The sequence below is a fragment of the Lutjanus erythropterus genome, chromosome 19 (assembly GCF_056507025.1).
Source record: "Lutjanus erythropterus isolate fLutEry1 chromosome 19, fLutEry1.hap2, whole genome shotgun sequence".
In the NCBI taxonomy this organism is placed as follows: domain Eukaryota; kingdom Metazoa; phylum Chordata; class Actinopteri; order Lutjaniformes; family Lutjanidae; genus Lutjanus; species Lutjanus erythropterus.
Genome location: NC_139335.1, coordinates 35,336,901 through 35,355,719, shown reverse-complemented (window position 1 = coordinate 35,355,719; position 18,819 = coordinate 35,336,901).

Below are 18,819 nucleotides of genomic sequence, written 5' to 3'. Positions count from 1 at the left end.
TAGGCCTCAGTTGGCAAATGTTTTACTTAATAACAATAACAATTTCATTCCAGATCTATGGAGTAGAAAGAAGAAGAAGAAGAAGAAGAAGAAGAAGAAGAAGAAGATGAAGAAGTCTTGTGTAACACAATTGCTGGTACAAAAAGGAACAGACATGGTTATTTGTTCATGAAAAATCAAATTTGAGAGTGTTTTCATTAATAATAATAATAATAATAATAATAATGACAATAATGATGACAATAATGATGATGAAGATGATAATAATATGATTGTATTATTTGACTCCAGACCAAATGGCACGGAGAATGTTTCCAAGGACAACAAACAACACTTTATGTTTATGAGGATGATTTATATACCACATTGATGGGAAGAGTTCCTTAATTTGAATGTCTGTTGACATAATGTCATCAGTGACATTTGAAATCTTATGTTGATGTTCTATATTATTGTGCCATTATAACACCATTAGAATGTGATGGAAGGACAATAACACCTCAATATGGCACTAATAATTAACATTAGTGCCATATTGGCAAAAAGAAAATATTACATGTTGTTCCCAATTGTGTCCTCCAGAGGGAGTCCTAATACCATTTTTTTAGACAGAATTTGTGGATTTGTGCTCACATTCTGTCTAAAAAATGGCATAATAGGCCTCAGGTGGCCAGTGTTTTTATTTAATGATAATAGTAATTTGATTCCAGACCAATTAGGTAGGGAAAACTGGTTTAACACAATTTGTGGCATAAAAATGCACAGTTATTTCCATCCAGTTATGGAAAACAAAATGTATAAAGTGGTTTGATTAATGACAAAATGATCCTTATTGAGGAATACCAAATTGCGGACAGAATTTGAAGATAAGTACAGCATTCTAGGCCTCAGGTGGCAAATGTTTTACTTAATAACAATAACAATTTCATTCCAGATCTATGGAGTAGAAAGAAGAAGAAGAAGAAGAAGAAGAAGAAGAAGAAGAAGAAGAAGAAGAAGAAGAAGAAGAAGAAGAAGACTTGTGTAACACAATTGCTGGTACAAAAAGGAACAGACATGGTTATTTGTTCATGAAAAATCAAATTTGAGAGTGTTTTCATTAATAATAATAATAATAATAATAATAATGACAATAATGATGACAATAATGATGATGAAGATGATAATAATATGATTGTATTATTTGACTCCAGACCAAATGGCACGGAGAATGTTTCCAAGGACAACAAACAACACTTTATGTTTATGAGGATGATTTATATACCACATTGATGGGAAGAGTTCCTTAATTTGAATGTCTGTTGACATAATGTCATCAGTGACATTTGAAATCTTATGTTGATGTTCTATATTATTGTGCCATTATAACACCATTAGAATGTGATGGAAGGACAATAACACCTCAATATGGCACTAATAATTAACATTAGTGCCATATTGGCAAAAAGAAAATATTACATGTTGTTCCCAATTGTGTCCTCCAGAGGGAGTCCTAATACCATTTTTTTAGACAGAATTTGTGGATTTGTGCTCACATTCTGTCTAAAAAATGGCATAATAGGCCTCAGGTGGCCAGTGTTTTTATTTAATGATAATAATAATTTGATTCCAGACCAATTAGGTAGGGAAAACTGGTTTAACACAATTTGTGGCATAAAAATGCACAGTTATTGCCATCCAGTTATGGAAAACAAAATGTATAAAGTGGTTTGATTAATGACAAAATGATCCTTATTGAGGAATACCAAATTGCGGACAGAATTTGAAGATAAGTACAGCATTCTAGGCCTCAGGTGGCAAATGTTTTACTTAATAACAATAACAATTTCATTCCAGATCTATGGAGTAGAAAGAAGAAGAAGAAGAAGAAGAAGAAGAAGAAGAAGAAGAAGAAGAAGACTTGTGTAACACAATTGCTGGTACAAAAAGGAACAGACATGGTTATTTGTTCATGAAAAATCAAATTTGAGAGTGTTTTCATTAATAATAATAATAATAATAATAATAATAATAATAATAATAATAATAATAATAATAATGACAATAATGATGACAATAATGATGATGAAGATGATAATAATATGATTGTATTATTTGACTCCAGACCAAATGGCACGGAGAATGTTTCCAAGGACAACAAACAACACTTTATGTTTATGAGGATGATTTATATACCACATTGATGGGAAGAGTTCCTTAATTTGAATGTCTGTTGACATAATGTCATCAGTGACATTTGAAATCTTATGTTGATGTTCTATATTATTGTGCCATTATAACACCATTAGAATGTGATGGAAGGACAATAACACCTCAATATGGCACTAATAATTAACATTAGTGCCATATTGGCAAAAAGAAAATATTACATGTTGTTCCCAATTGTGTCCTCCAGAGGGAGTCCTAATACCATTTTTTTAGACAGAATTTGTGGATTTGTGCTCACATTCTGTCTAAAAAATGGCATAATAGGCCTCAGGTGGCCAGTGTTTTTATTTAATGATAATAATAATTTGATTCCAGACCAATTAGGTAGGGAAAACTGGTTTAACACAATTTGTGGCATAAAAATGCACAGTTATTGCCATCCAGTTATGGAAAACAAAATGTATAAAGTGGTTTGATTAATGACAAAATGATCCTTATTGAGGAATACCAAATTGCGGACAGAATTTGAAGATAAGTACAGCATTCTAGGCCTCAGGTGGCAAATGTTTTACTTAATAACAATAACAATTTCATTCCAGATCTATGGAGTAGAAAGAAGAAGAAGAAGAAGAACAAGAAGAAGAAGAAGAAGAAGAAGAAGAAGAAGAAGACTTGTGTAACACAATTGCTGGTACAAAAAGGAACAGACATGGTTATTTGTTCATGAAAAATCAAATTTGAGAGTGTTTTCATTAATAATAATAATAATAATAATAATAATAATAATAATAATAATAATAATAATAATAATAATGACAATAATGATGACAATAATGATGATGAAGATGATAATAATATGATTGTATTATTTGACTCCAGACCAAATGGCACGGAGAATGTTTCCAAGGACAACAAACAACACTTTATGTTTATGAGGATGATTTATATACCACATTGATGGGAAGAGTTCCTTAATTTGAATGTCTGTTGACATAATGTCATCAGTGACATTTGAAATCTTATGTTGATGTTCTATATTATTGTGCCATTATAACACCATTAGAATGTGATGGAAGGACAATAACACCTCAATATGGCACTAATAATTAACATTAGTGCCATATTGGCAAAAAGAAAATATTACATGTTGTTCCCAATTGTGTCCTCCAGAGGGAGTCCTAATACCATTTTTTTAGACAGAATTTGTGGATTTGTGCTCACATTCTGTCTAAAAAATGGCATAATAGGCCTCAGGTGGCCAGTGTTTTTATTTAATGATAATAATAATTTGATTCCAGACCAATTAGGTAGGGAAAACTGGTTTAACACAATTTGTGGCATAAAAATGCACAGTTATTGCCATCCAGTTATGGAAAACAAAATGTATAAAGTGGTTTGATTAATGACAAAATGATCCTTATTGAGGAATACCAAATTGCGGACAGAATTTGAAGATAAGTACAGCATTCTAGGCCTCAGGTGGCAAATGTTTTACTTAATAACAATAACAATTTCATTCCAGATCTATGGAGTAGAAAGAAGAAGAAGAAGAAGAAGAAGAAGAAGAAGAAGAAGAAGAAGAAGACTTGTGTAACACAATTGCTGGTACAAAAAGGAACAGACATGGTTATTTGTTCATGAAAAATCAAATTTGAGAGTGTTTTCATTAATAATAATAATAATAATAATAATAATGACAATAATGATGACAATAATGATGATGAAGATGATAATAATATGATTGTATTATTTGACTCCAGACCAAATGGCACGGAGAATGTTTCCAAGGACAACAAACAACACTTTATGTTTATGAGGATGATTTATATACCACATTGATGGGAAGAGTTCCTTAATTTGAATGTCTGTTGACATAATGTCATCAGTGACATTTGAAATCTTATGTTGATGTTCTATATTATTGTGCCATTATAACACCATTAGAATGTGATGGAAGGACAATAACACCTCAATATGGCACTAATAATTAACATTAGTGCCATATTGGCAAAAAGAAAATATTACATGTTGTTCCCAATTGTGTCCTCCAGAGGGAGTCCTAATACCATTTTTTTAGACAGAATTTGTGGATTTGTGCTCACATTCTGTCTAAAAAATGGCATAATAGGCCTCAGGTGGCCAGTGTTTTTATTTAATGATAATAATAATTTGATTCCAGACCAATTAGGTAGGGAAAACTGGTTTAACACAATTTGTGGCATAAAAATGCACAGTTATTGCCATCCAGTTATGGAAAACAAAATGTATAAAGTGGTTTGATTAATGACAAAATGATCCTTTTTGAGGAATACCAAATTGCGGACAGAATTTGAAGATAAGTACAGCATTCTAGGCCTCAGGTGGCAAATGTTTTACTTAATAACAATAACAATTTCATTCCAGATCTATGGAGTAGAAAGAAGAAGAAGAAGAAGAACAAGAAGAAGAAGAAGAAGAAGAAGAAGAAGAAGAAGAAGAAGACTTGTGTAACACAATTGCTGGTACAAAAAGGAACAGACATGGTTATTTGTTCATGAAAAATCAAATTTGAGAGTGTTTTCATTAATAATAATAATAATAATAATAATAATAATAATAATAATAATAATGACAATAATGATGACAATAATGATGATGAAGATGATAATAATATGATTGTATTATTTGACTCCAGACCAAATGGCACGGAGAATGTTTCCAAGGACAACAAACAACACTTTATGTTTATGAGGATGATTTATATACCACATTGATGGGAAGAGTTCCTTAATTTGAATGTCTGTTGACATAATGTCATCAGTGACATTTGAAATCTTATGTTGATGTTCTATATTATTGTGCCATTATAACACCATTAGAATGTGATGGAAGGACAATAACACCTCAATATGGCACTAATAATTAACATTAGTGCCATATTGGCAAAAAGAAAATATTACATGTTGTTCCCAATTGTGTCCTCCAGAGGGAGTCCTAATACCATTTTTTTAGACAGAATTTGTGGATTTGTGCTCACATTCTGTCTAAAAAATGGCATAATAGGCCTCAGGTGGCCAGTGTTTTTATTTAATGATAATAGTAATTTGATTCCAGACCAATTAGGTAGGGAAAACTGGTTTAACACAATTTGTGGCATAAAAATGCACAGTTATTTCCATCCAGTTATGGAAAACAAAATGTATAAAGTGGTTTGATTAATGACAAAATGATCCTTATTGAGGAATACCAAATTGCGGACAGAATTTGAAGATAAGTACAGCATTCTAGGCCTCAGGTGGCAAATGTTTTACTTAATAACAATAACAATTTCATTCCAGATCTATGGAGTAGAAAGAAGAAGAAGAAGAAGAAGAAGAAGAAGAAGAAGAAGAAGAAGAAGAAGAAGAAGAAGACTTGTGTAACACAATTGCTGGTACAAAAAGGAACAGACATGGTTATTTGTTCATGAAAAATCAAATTTGAGAGTGTTTTCATTAATAATAATAATAATAATAATAATAATAATGACAATAATGATGACAATAATGATGATGAAGATGATAATAATATGATTGTATTATTTGACTCCAGACCAAATGGCACGGAGAATGTTTCCAAGGACAACAAACAACACTTTATGTTTATGAGGATGATTTATATACCACATTGATGGGAAGAGTTCCTTAATTTGAATGTCTGTTGACATAATGTCATCAGTGACATTTGAAATCTTATGTTGATGTTCTATATTATTGTGCCATTATAACACCATTAGAATGTGATGGAAGGACAATAACACCTCAATATGGCACTAATAATTAACATTAGTGCCATATTGGCAAAAAGAAAATATTACATGTTGTTCCCAATTGTGTCCTCCAGAGGGAGTCCTAATACCATTTTTTTAGACAGAATTTGTGGATTTGTGCTCACATTCTGTCTAAAAAATGGCATAATAGGCCTCAGGTGGCCAGTGTTTTTATTTAATGATAATAATAATTTGATTCCAGACCAATTAGGTAGGGAAAACTGGTTTAACACAATTTGTGGCATAAAAATGCACAGTTATTGCCATCCAGTTATGGAAAACAAAATGTATAAAGTGGTTTGATTAATGACAAAATGATCCTTTTTGAGGAATACCAAATTGCGGACAGAATTTGAAGATAAGTACAGCATTCTAGGCCTCAGGTGGCAAATGTTTTACTTAATAACAATAACAATTTCATTCCAGATCTATGGAGTAGAAAGAAGAAGAAGAAGAAGAACAAGAAGAAGAAGAAGAAGAAGAAGAAGAAGAAGAAGACTTGTGTAACACAATTGCTGGTACAAAAAGGAACAGACATGGTTATTTGTTCATGAAAAATCAAATTTGAGAGTGTTTTCATTAATAATAATAATAATAATAATAATAATAATAATAATAATAATAATAATAATAATAATAATAATAATAATAATAATAATAATGACAATAATGATGACAATAATGATGATGAAGATGATAATAATATGATTGTATTATTTGACTCCAGACCAAATGGCACGGAGAATGTTTCCAAGGACAACAAACAACACTTTATGTTTATGAGGATGATTTATATACCACATTGATGGGAAGAGTTCCTTAATTTGAATGTCTGTTGACATAATGTCATCAGTGACATTTGAAATCTTATGTTGATGTTCTATATTATTGTGCCATTATAACACCATTAGAATGTGATGGAAGGACAATAACACCTCAATATGGCACTAATAATTAACATTAGTGCCATATTGGCAAAAAGAAAATATTACATGTTGTTCCCAATTGTGTCCTCCAGAGGGAGTCCTAATACCATTTTTTTAGACAGAATTTGTGAATTTGTGCTCACATTCTGTCTAAAAAATGGCATAATAGGCCTCAGGTGGCCAGTGTTTTTATTTAATGATAATAATAATTTGATTCCAGACCAATTAGGTAGGGAAAACTGGTTTAACACAATTTGTGGCATAAAAATGCACAGTTATTGCCATCCAGTTGTGGAAAACAAAATGTATAAAGTGGTTTGATTAATGACAAAATGATCCTTATTGAGGAATACCAAATTGCGGACAGAATTTGAAGATAAGTACAGCATTCTAGGCCTCAGGTGGCAAATGTTTTACTTAATAACAATAACAATTTCATTCCAGATCTATGGAGTAGAAAGAAGAAGAAGAAGAAGAAGAAGAAGAAGAAGAAGAAGAAGAAGAAGAAGAAGAAGACTTGTGTAACACAATTGCTGGTACAAAAAGGAACAGACATGGTTATTTGTTCATGAAAAATCAAATTTGAGAGTGTTTTCATTAATAATAATAATAATAATAATAATAATGACAATAATGATGACAATAATGATGATGAAGATGATAATAATATGATTGTATTATTTGACTCCAGACCAAATGGCACGGAGAATGTTTCCAAGGACAACAAACAACACTTTATGTTTATGAGGATGATTTATATACCACATTGATGGGAAGAGTTCCTTAATTTGAATGTCTGTTGACATAATGTCATCAGTGACATTTGAAATCTTATGTTGATGTTCTATATTATTGTGCCATTATAACACCATTAGAATGTGATGGAAGGACAATAACACCTCAATATGGCACTAATAATTAACATTAGTGCCATATTGGCAAAAAGAAAATATTACATGTTGTTCCCAATTGTGTCCTCCAGAGGGAGTCCTAATACCATTTTTTTAGACAGAATTTGTGGATTTGTGCTCACATTCTGTCTAAAAAATGGCATAATAGGCCTCAGGTGGCCAGTGTTTTTATTTAATGATAATAATAATTTGATTCCAGACCAATTAGGTAGGGAAAACTGGTTTAACACAATTTGTGGCATAAAAATGCACAGTTATTGCCATCCAGTTATGGAAAACAAAATGTATAAAGTGGTTTGATTAATGACAAAATGATCCTTTTTGAGGAATACCAAATTGCGGACAGAATTTGAAGATAAGTACAGCATTCTAGGCCTCAGGTGGCAAATGTTTTACTTAATAACAATAACAATTTCATTCCAGATCTATGGAGTAGAAAGAAGAAGAAGAAGAAGAACAAGAAGAAGAAGAAGAAGAAGAAGAAGAAGAAGAAGACTTGTGTAACACAATTGCTGGTACAAAAAGGAACAGACATGGTTATTTGTTCATGAAAAATCAAATTTGAGAGTGTTTTCATTAATAATAATAATAATAATAATAATAATAATAATAATAATAATAATAATAATAATGACAATAATGATGACAATAATGATGATGAAGATGATAATAATATGATTGTATTATTTGACTCCAGACCAAATGGCACAGAGAATGTTTCCAAGGACAACAAACAACACTTTATGTTTATGAGGATGATTTATATACCACATTGATGGGAAGAGTTCCTTAATTTGAATGTCTGTTGACATAATGTCATCAGTGACATTTGAAATCTTATGTTGATGTTCTATATTATTGTGCCATTATAACACCATTAGAATGTGATGGAAGGACAATAACACCTCAATATGGCACTAATAATTAACATTAGTGCCATATTGGCAAAAAGAAAATATTACATGTTGTTCCCAATTGTGTCCTCCAGAGGGAGTCCTAATACCATTTTTTTAGACAGAATTTGTGAATTTGTGCTCACATTCTGTCTAAAAAATGGCATAATAGGCCTCAGGTGGCCAGTGTTTTTATTTAATGATAATAATAATTTGATTCCAGACCAATTAGGTAGGGAAAACTGGTTTAACACAATTTGTGGCATAAAAATGCACAGTTATTGCCATCCAGTTGTGGAAAACAAAATGTATAAAGTGGTTTGATTAATGACAAAATGATCCTTATTGAGGAATACCAAATTGCGGACAGAATTTGAAGATAAGTACAGCATTCTAGGCCTCAGTTGGCAAATGTTTTACTTAATAACAATAACAATTTCATTCCAGATCTATGGAGTAGAAAGAAGAAGAAGAAGAAGAAGAAGAAGAAGAAGAAGAAGATGAAGAAGTCTTGTGTAACACAATTGCTGGTACAAAAAGGAACAGACATGGTTATTTGTTCATGAAAAATCAAATTTGAGAGTGTTTTCATTAATAATAATAATAATAATAATAATAATGACAATAATGATGACAATAATGATGATGAAGATGATAATAATATGATTGTATTATTTGACTCCAGACCAAATGGCACGGAGAATGTTTCCAAGGACAACAAACAACACTTTATGTTTATGAGGATGATTTATATACCACATTGATGGGAAGAGTTCCTTAATTTGAATGTCTGTTGACATAATGTCATCAGTGACATTTGAAATCTTATGTTGATGTTCTATATTATTGTGCCATTATAACACCATTAGAATGTGATGGAAGGACAATAACACCTCAATATGGCACTAATAATTAACATTAGTGCCATATTGGCAAAAAGAAAATATTACATGTTGTTCCCAATTGTGTCCTCCAGAGGGAGTCCTAATACCATTTTTTTAGACAGAATTTGTGGATTTGTGCTCACATTCTGTCTAAAAAATGGCATAATAGGCCTCAGGTGGCCAGTGTTTTTATTTAATGATAATAGTAATTTGATTCCAGACCAATTAGGTAGGGAAAACTGGTTTAACACAATTTGTGGCATAAAAATGCACAGTTATTTCCATCCAGTTATGGAAAACAAAATGTATAAAGTGGTTTGATTAATGACAAAATGATCCTTATTGAGGAATACCAAATTGCGGACAGAATTTGAAGATAAGTACAGCATTCTAGGCCTCAGGTGGCAAATGTTTTACTTAATAACAATAACAATTTCATTCCAGATCTATGGAGTAGAAAGAAGAAGAAGAAGAAGAAGAAGAAGAAGAAGAAGAAGAAGAAGAAGAAGAAGAAGAAGAAGAAGAAGACTTGTGTAACACAATTGCTGGTACAAAAAGGAACAGACATGGTTATTTGTTCATGAAAAATCAAATTTGAGAGTGTTTTCATTAATAATAATAATAATAATAATAATAATGACAATAATGATGACAATAATGATGATGAAGATGATAATAATATGATTGTATTATTTGACTCCAGACCAAATGGCACGGAGAATGTTTCCAAGGACAACAAACAACACTTTATGTTTATGAGGATGATTTATATACCACATTGATGGGAAGAGTTCCTTAATTTGAATGTCTGTTGACATAATGTCATCAGTGACATTTGAAATCTTATGTTGATGTTCTATATTATTGTGCCATTATAACACCATTAGAATGTGATGGAAGGACAATAACACCTCAATATGGCACTAATAATTAACATTAGTGCCATATTGGCAAAAAGAAAATATTACATGTTGTTCCCAATTGTGTCCTCCAGAGGGAGTCCTAATACCATTTTTTTAGACAGAATTTGTGGATTTGTGCTCACATTCTGTCTAAAAAATGGCATAATAGGCCTCAGGTGGCCAGTGTTTTTATTTAATGATAATAATAATTTGATTCCAGACCAATTAGGTAGGGAAAACTGGTTTAACACAATTTGTGGCATAAAAATGCACAGTTATTGCCATCCAGTTATGGAAAACAAAATGTATAAAGTGGTTTGATTAATGACAAAATGATCCTTATTGAGGAATACCAAATTGCGGACAGAATTTGAAGATAAGTACAGCATTCTAGGCCTCAGGTGGCAAATGTTTTACTTAATAACAATAACAATTTCATTCCAGATCTATGGAGTAGAAAGAAGAAGAAGAAGAAGAAGAAGAAGAAGAAGAAGAAGAAGAAGAAGAAGAAGACTTGTGTAACACAATTGCTGGTACAAAAAGGAACAGACATGGTTATTTGTTCATGAAAAATCAAATTTGAGAGTGTTTTCATTAATAATAATAATAATAATAATAATAATAATAATAATAATAATAATAATAATAATAATAATTACAATAATGATGACAATAATGATGATGAAGATGATAATAATATGATTGTATTATTTGACTCCAGACCAAATGGCACGGAGAATGTTTCCAAGGACAACAAACAACACTTTATGTTTATGAGGATGATTTATATACCACATTGATGGGAAGAGTTCCTTAATTTGAATGTCTGTTGACATAATGTCATCAGTGACATTTGAAATCTTATGTTGATGTTCTATATTATTGTGCCATTATAACACCATTAGAATGTGATGGAAGGACAATAACACCTCAATATGGCACTAATAATTAACATTAGTGCCATATTGGCAAAAAGAAAATATTACATGTTGTTCCCAATTGTGTCCTCCAGAGGGAGTCCTAATACCATTTTTTTAGACAGAATTTGTGGATTTGTGCTCACATTCTGTCTAAAAAATGGCATAATAGGCCTCAGGTGGCCAGTGTTTTTATTTAATGATAATAATAATTTGATTCCAGACCAATTAGGTAGGGAAAACTGGTTTAACACAATTTGTGGCATAAAAATGCACAGTTATTGCCATCCAGTTATGGAAAACAAAATGTATAAAGTGGTTTGATTAATGACAAAATGATCCTTATTGAGGAATACCAAATTGCGGACAGAATTTGAAGATAAGTACAGCATTCTAGGCCTCAGGTGGCAAATGTTTTACTTAATAACAATAACAATTTCATTCCAGATCTATGGAGTAGAAAGAAGAAGAAGAAGAAGAAGAAGAAGAAGAAGAAGAAGAAGAAGAAGAAGAAGACTTGTGTAACACAATTGCTGGTACAAAAAGGAACAGACATGGTTATTTGTTCATGAAAAATCAAATTTGAGAGTGTTTTCATTAATAATAATAATAATAATAATAATAATGACAATAATGATGACAATAATGATGATGAAGATGATAATAATATGATTGTATTATTTGACTCCAGACCAAATGGCACGGAGAATGTTTCCAAGGACAACAAACAACACTTTATGTTTATGAGGATGATTTATATACCACATTGATGGGAAGAGTTCCTTAATTTGAATGTCTGTTGACATAATGTCATCAGTGACATTTGAAATCTTATGTTGATGTTCTATATTATTGTGCCATTATAACACCATTAGAATGTGATGGAAGGACAATAACACCTCAATATGGCACTAATAATTAACATTAGTGCCATATTGGCAAAAAGAAAATATTACATGTTGTTCCCAATTGTGTCCTCCAGAGGGAGTCCTAATACCATTTTTTTAGACAGAATTTGTGGATTTGTGCTCACATTCTGTCTAAAAAATGGCATAATAGGCCTCAGGTGGCCAGTGTTTTTATTTAATGATAATAATAATTTGATTCCAGACCAATTAGGTAGGGAAAACTGGTTTAACACAATTTGTGGCATAAAAATGCACAGTTATTTCCATCCAGTTATGGAAAACAAAATGTATAAAGTGGTTTGATTAATGACAAAATGATCCTTATTGAGGAATACCAAATTGCGGACAGAATTTGAAGATAAGTACAGCATTCTAGGCCTCAGGTGGCAAATGTTTTACTTAATAACAATAACAATTTCATTCCAGATCTATGGAGTAGAAAGAAGAAGAAGAAGAAGAAGAAGAAGAAGAAGAAGAAGAAGAAGAAGAAGACTTGTGTAACACAATTGCTGGTACAAAAAGGAACAGACATGGTTATTTGTTCATGAAAAATCAAATTTGAGAGTGTTTTCATTAATAATAATAATAATAATAATAATAATGACAATAATGATGACAATAATGATGATGAAGATGATAATAATATGATTGTATTATTTGACTCCAGACCAAATGGCACGGAGAATGTTTCCAAGGACAACAAACAACACTTTATGTTTATGAGGATGATTTATATACCACATTGATGGGAAGAGTTCCTTAATTTGAATGTCTGTTGACATAATGTCATCAGTGACATTTGAAATCTTATGTTGATGTTCTATATTATTGTGCCATTATAACACCATTAGAATGTGATGGAAGGACAATAACACCTCAATATGGCACTAATAATTAACATTAGTGCCATATTGGCAAAAAGAAAATATTACATGTTGTTCCCAATTGTGTCCTCCAGAGGGAGTCCTAATACCATTTTTTTAGACAGAATTTGTGGATTTGTGCTCACATTCTGTCTAAAAAATGGCATAATAGGCCTCAGGTGGCCAGTGTTTTTATTTAATGATAATAATAATTTGATTCCAGACCAATTAGGTAGGGAAAACTGGTTTAACACAATTTGTGGCATAAAAATGCACAGTTATTGCCATCCAGTTGTGGAAAACAAAATGTATAAAGTGGTTTGATTAATGACAAAATGATCCTTATTGAGGAATACCAAATTGCGGACAGAATTTGAAGATAAGTACAGCATTCTAGGCCTCAGGTGGCAAATGTTTTACTTAATAACAATAACAATTTCATTCCAGATCTATGGAGTAGAAAGAAGAAGAAGAAGAAGAAGAAGAAGAAGAAGAAGAAGAAGAAGAAGAAGAAGAAGAAGAAGAAGAAGAAGACTTGTGTAACACAATTGCTGGTACAAAAAGGAACAGACATGGTTATTTGTTCATGAAAAATCAAATTTGAGAGTGTTTTCATTAATAATAATAATAATAATAATAATAATAATAATAATAATAATAATAATAATAATAATGACAATAATGATGACAATAATGATGATGAAGATGATAATAATATGATTGTATTATTTGACTCCAGACCAAATGGCACGGAGAATGTTTCCAAGGACAACAAACAACACTTTATGTTTATGAGGATGATTTATATACCACATTGATGGGAAGAGTTCCTTAATTTGAATGTCTGTTGACATAATGTCATCAGTGACATTTGAAATCTTATGTTGATGTTCTATATTATTGTGCCATTATAACACCATTAGAATGTGATGGAAGGACAATAACACCTCAATATGGCACTAATAATTAACATTAGTGCCATATTGGCAAAAAGAAAATATTACATGTTGTTCCCAATTGTGTCCTCCAGAGGGAGTCCTAATACCATTTTTTTAGACAGAATTTGTGGATTTGTGCTCACATTCTGTCTAAAAAATGGCATAATAGGCCTCAGGTGGCCAGTGTTTTTATTTAATGATAATAATAATTTGATTCCAGACCAATTAGGTAGGGAAAACTGGTTTAACACAATTTGTGGCATAAAAATGCACAGTTATTTCCATCCAGTTATGGAAAACAAAATGTATAAAGTGGTTTGATTAATGACAAAATGATCCTTATTGAGGAATACCAAATTGCGGACAGAATTTGAAGATAAGTACAGCATTCTAGGCCTCAGGTGGCAAATGTTTTACTTAATAACAATAACAATTTCATTCCAGATCTATGGAGTAGAAAGAAGAAGAAGAAGAAGAAGAAGAAGAAGAAGAAGAAGAAGAAGAAGAAGAAGAAGAAGAAGAAGAAGAAGAAGACTTGTGTAACACAATTGCTGGTACAAAAAGGAACAGACATGGTTATTTGTTCATGAAAAATCAAATTTGAGAGTGTTTTCATTAATAATAATAATAATAATAATAATAATGACAATAATGATGACAATAATGATGATGAAGATGATAATAATATGATTGTATTATTTGACTCCAGACCAAATGGCACGGAGAATGTTTCCAAGGACAACAAACAACACTTTATGTTTATGAGGATGATTTATATACCACATTGATGGGAAGAGTTCCTTAATTTGAATGTCTGTTGACATAATGTCATCAGTGACATTTGAAATCTTATGTTGATGTTCTATATTATTGTGCCATTATAACACCATTAGAATGTGATGGAAGGACAATAACACCTCAATATGGCACTAATAATTAACATTAGTGCCATATTGGCAAAAAGAAAATATTACATGTTGTTCCCAATTGTGTCCTCCAGAGGGAGTCCTAATACCATTTTTTTAGACAGAATTTGTGGATTTGTGCTCACATTCTGTCTAAAAAATGGCATAATAGGCCTCAGGTGGCCAGTGTTTTTATTTAATGATAATAATAATTTGATTCCAGACCAATTAGGTAGGGAAAACTGGTTTAACACAATTTGTGGCATAAAAATGCACAGTTATTGCCATCCAGTTGTGGAAAACAAAATGTATAAAGTGGTTTGATTAATGACAAAATGATCCTTATTGAGGAATACCAAATTGCGGACAGAATTTGAAGATAAGTACAGCATTCTAGGCCTCAGGTGGCAAATGTTTTACTTAATAACAATAACAATTTCATTCCAGATCTATGGAGTAGAAAGAAGAAGAAGAAGAAGAAGAAGAAGAAGAAGAAGAAGAAGAAGAAGAAGAAGAAGAAGAAGAAGAAGAAGAAGAAGACTTGTGTAACACAATTGCTGGTACAAAAAGGAACAGACATGGTTATTTGTTCATGAAAAATCAAATTTGAGAGTGTTTTCATTAATAATAATAATAATAATAATAATAATGACAATAATGATGACAATAATGATGATGAAGATGATAATAATATGATTGTATTATTTGACTCCAGACCAAATGGCACGGAGAATGTTTCCAAGGACAACAAACAACACTTTATGTTTATGAGGATGATTTATATACCACATTGATGGGAAGAGTTCCTTAATTTGAATGTCTGTTGACATAATGTCATCAGTGACATTTGAAATCTTATGTTGATGTTCTATATTATTGTGCCATTATAACACCATTAGAATGTGATGGAAGGACAATAACACCTCAATATGGCACTAATAATTAACATTAGTGCCATATTGGCAAAAAGAAAATATTACATGTTGTTCCCAATTGTGTCCTCCAGAGGGAGTCCTAATACCATTTTTTTAGACAGAATTTGTGGATTTGTGCTCACATTCTGTCTAAAAAATGGCATAATAGGCCTCAGGTGGCCAGTGTTTTTATTTAATGATAATAATAATTTGATTCCAGACCAATTAGGTAGGGAAAACTGGTTTAACACAATTTGTGGCATAAAAATGCACAGTTATTGCCATCCAGTTGTGGAAAACAAAATGTATAAAGTGGTTTGATTAATGACAAAATGATCCTTATTGAGGAATACCAAATTGCGGACAGAATTTGAAGATAAGTACAGCATTCTAGGCCTCAGGTGGCAAATGTTTTACTTAATAACAATAACAATTTCATTCCAGATCTATGGAGTAGAAAGAAGAAGAAGAAGAAGAAGAAGAAGAAGAAGAAGAAGAAGAAGAAGAAGAAGAAGAAGAAGACTTGTGTAACACAATTGCTGGTACAAAAAGGAACAGACATGGTTATTTGTTCATGAAAAATCAAATTTGAGAGTGTTTTCATTAATAATAATAATAATAATAATAATAATGACAATAATGATGACAATAATGATGATGAAGATGATAATAATATGATTGTATTATTTGACTCCAGACCAAATGGCACGGAGAATGTTTCCAAGGACAACAAACAACACTTTATGTTTATGAGGATGATTTATATACCACATTGATGGGAAGAGTTCCTTAATTTGAATGTCTGTTGACATAATGTCATCAGTGACATTTGAAATCTTATGTTGATGTTCTATATTATTGTGCCATTATAACACCATTAGAATGTGATGGAAGGACAATAACACCTCAATATGGCACTAATAATTAACATTAGTGCCATATTGGCAAAAAGAAAATATTACATGTTGTTCCCAATTGTGTCCTCCAGAGGGAGTCCTAATACCATTTTTTTAGACAGAATTTGTGGATTTGTGCTCACATTCTGTCTAAAAAATGGCATAATAGGCCTCAGGTGGCCAGTGATTTTATTTAATGATAATAATAATTTGATTCCAGACCAATTAGGTAGGGAAAACTGGTTTAACACAATTTGTGGCATAAAAATGCACAGTTATTGCCATCCAGTTATGGAAAACAAAATGTATAAAGTGGTTTGATTAATGACAAAATGATCCTTATTGAGGAATACCAAATTGCGGACAGAATTTGAAGATAAGTACAGCATTCTAGGCCTCAGGTGGCAAATGTTTTACTTAATAACAATAACAATTTCATTCCAGATCTATGGAGTAGAAAGAAGAAGAAGAAGAAGAAGAAGAAGAAGAAGAAGAAGACTTGTGTAACACAATTGCTGGTACAAAAAGGAACAGACATGGTTATTTGTTCATGAAAAATCAAATTTGAGAGTGTTTTCATTAATAATAATAATAATAATAATAATAATAATGACAATAATGATGACAATAATGATGATGAAGATGATAATAATATGATTGTATTATTTGACTCCAGACCAAATGGCACGGAGAATGTTTCCAAGGACAACAAACAACACTTTATGTTTATGAGGATGATTTATATACCACATTGATGGGAAGAGTTCCTTAATTTGAATGTCTGTTGACATAATGTCATCAGTGACATTTGAAATCTTATGTTGATGTTCTATATTATTGTGCCATTATAACACCATTAGAATGTGATGGAAGGACAATAACACCTCAATATGGCACTAATAATTAACATGGTATTGTAATGTCAATTATTGACCTCAGTTCTTTGTATGTTTGTTATACTGATTACCTTTGTGATGTTATTGTGATGGTCCCGTGTGTCCCCGGCCAAGTCTGAGAGGTGTGTCTGGCAGTATTAGCACTTATATGCCCTACCCAGCGGAGCAAGCTCCTGATCCTAACCATAGTAATTTCCTTGCCTCGCCCCAATTGGGGTAGACAGAGGTTGATAATATTCTCACCAAGGGATTTGAATCCTAACCACAACCATTTGGATTATTATGGATTTTAAATTGATTAAGTCTGTTGTGGGATTCTTTAAATAATTGACAAATGCTAAAAAGAACAATACAAATAAGTAAATACAGGGCAAAATAATGTAGTTGTATCCAGAACGGTTTAATATAAATTCATGTATGTACACAAGGATTTAAATCAACCAATTCATGAATATACAGCATGAAATGTAAAATAAACAATTCATATATATGGACAGTAAGAGTTTAAAACATACACAGTTCATATATTGAATAAAAGATAAATAAGGGACACACAATTCATGAAATTAAAATTAATTCATGGTAGAAAAGGTGTAAAAATCACGACATTTGTCATTTAGCCCAAGGACTCTTATTTTGAAGGGAGCATCAGACCTTAGAGCCGGATGTGACGTTGGCATCTTGATTTCACCTGGCCAATCGAGGCCTGCCTTCCGGACTCGGCCGGCGCTACAGCTGGTGAGAAATATACACATTTTGTGCCTGAAGAAGGTCTTTCAAGGCCGAGACGTCGCGCACATTAGCTTTTTAATAAAAGCTTATTTTGTCACGGGCCATCAAGTGTCTTCTTTGACTGCGAAAAAGCAGCTTGTGCAAGACAATTAGCCTGTTGCTAAAATTAGCACAGCGGAGCTGAGGCAAAAAGAGGATATTACATGTTGTTCCCAATTGTGTCCGCCAGAGGGTGTCCTAATACCATTTTTTTAGACAGAATTTGAGGAATTGTGCTCACATTCTGTCCAAAAAAATGGCATAATAGGAAAAAAGGAACAAAAAGGAACAGACACGATTATTTGTTCATGAAAAAACAAATTTGAGTGTTTTCATTAATAATAATAATAATAATGATAA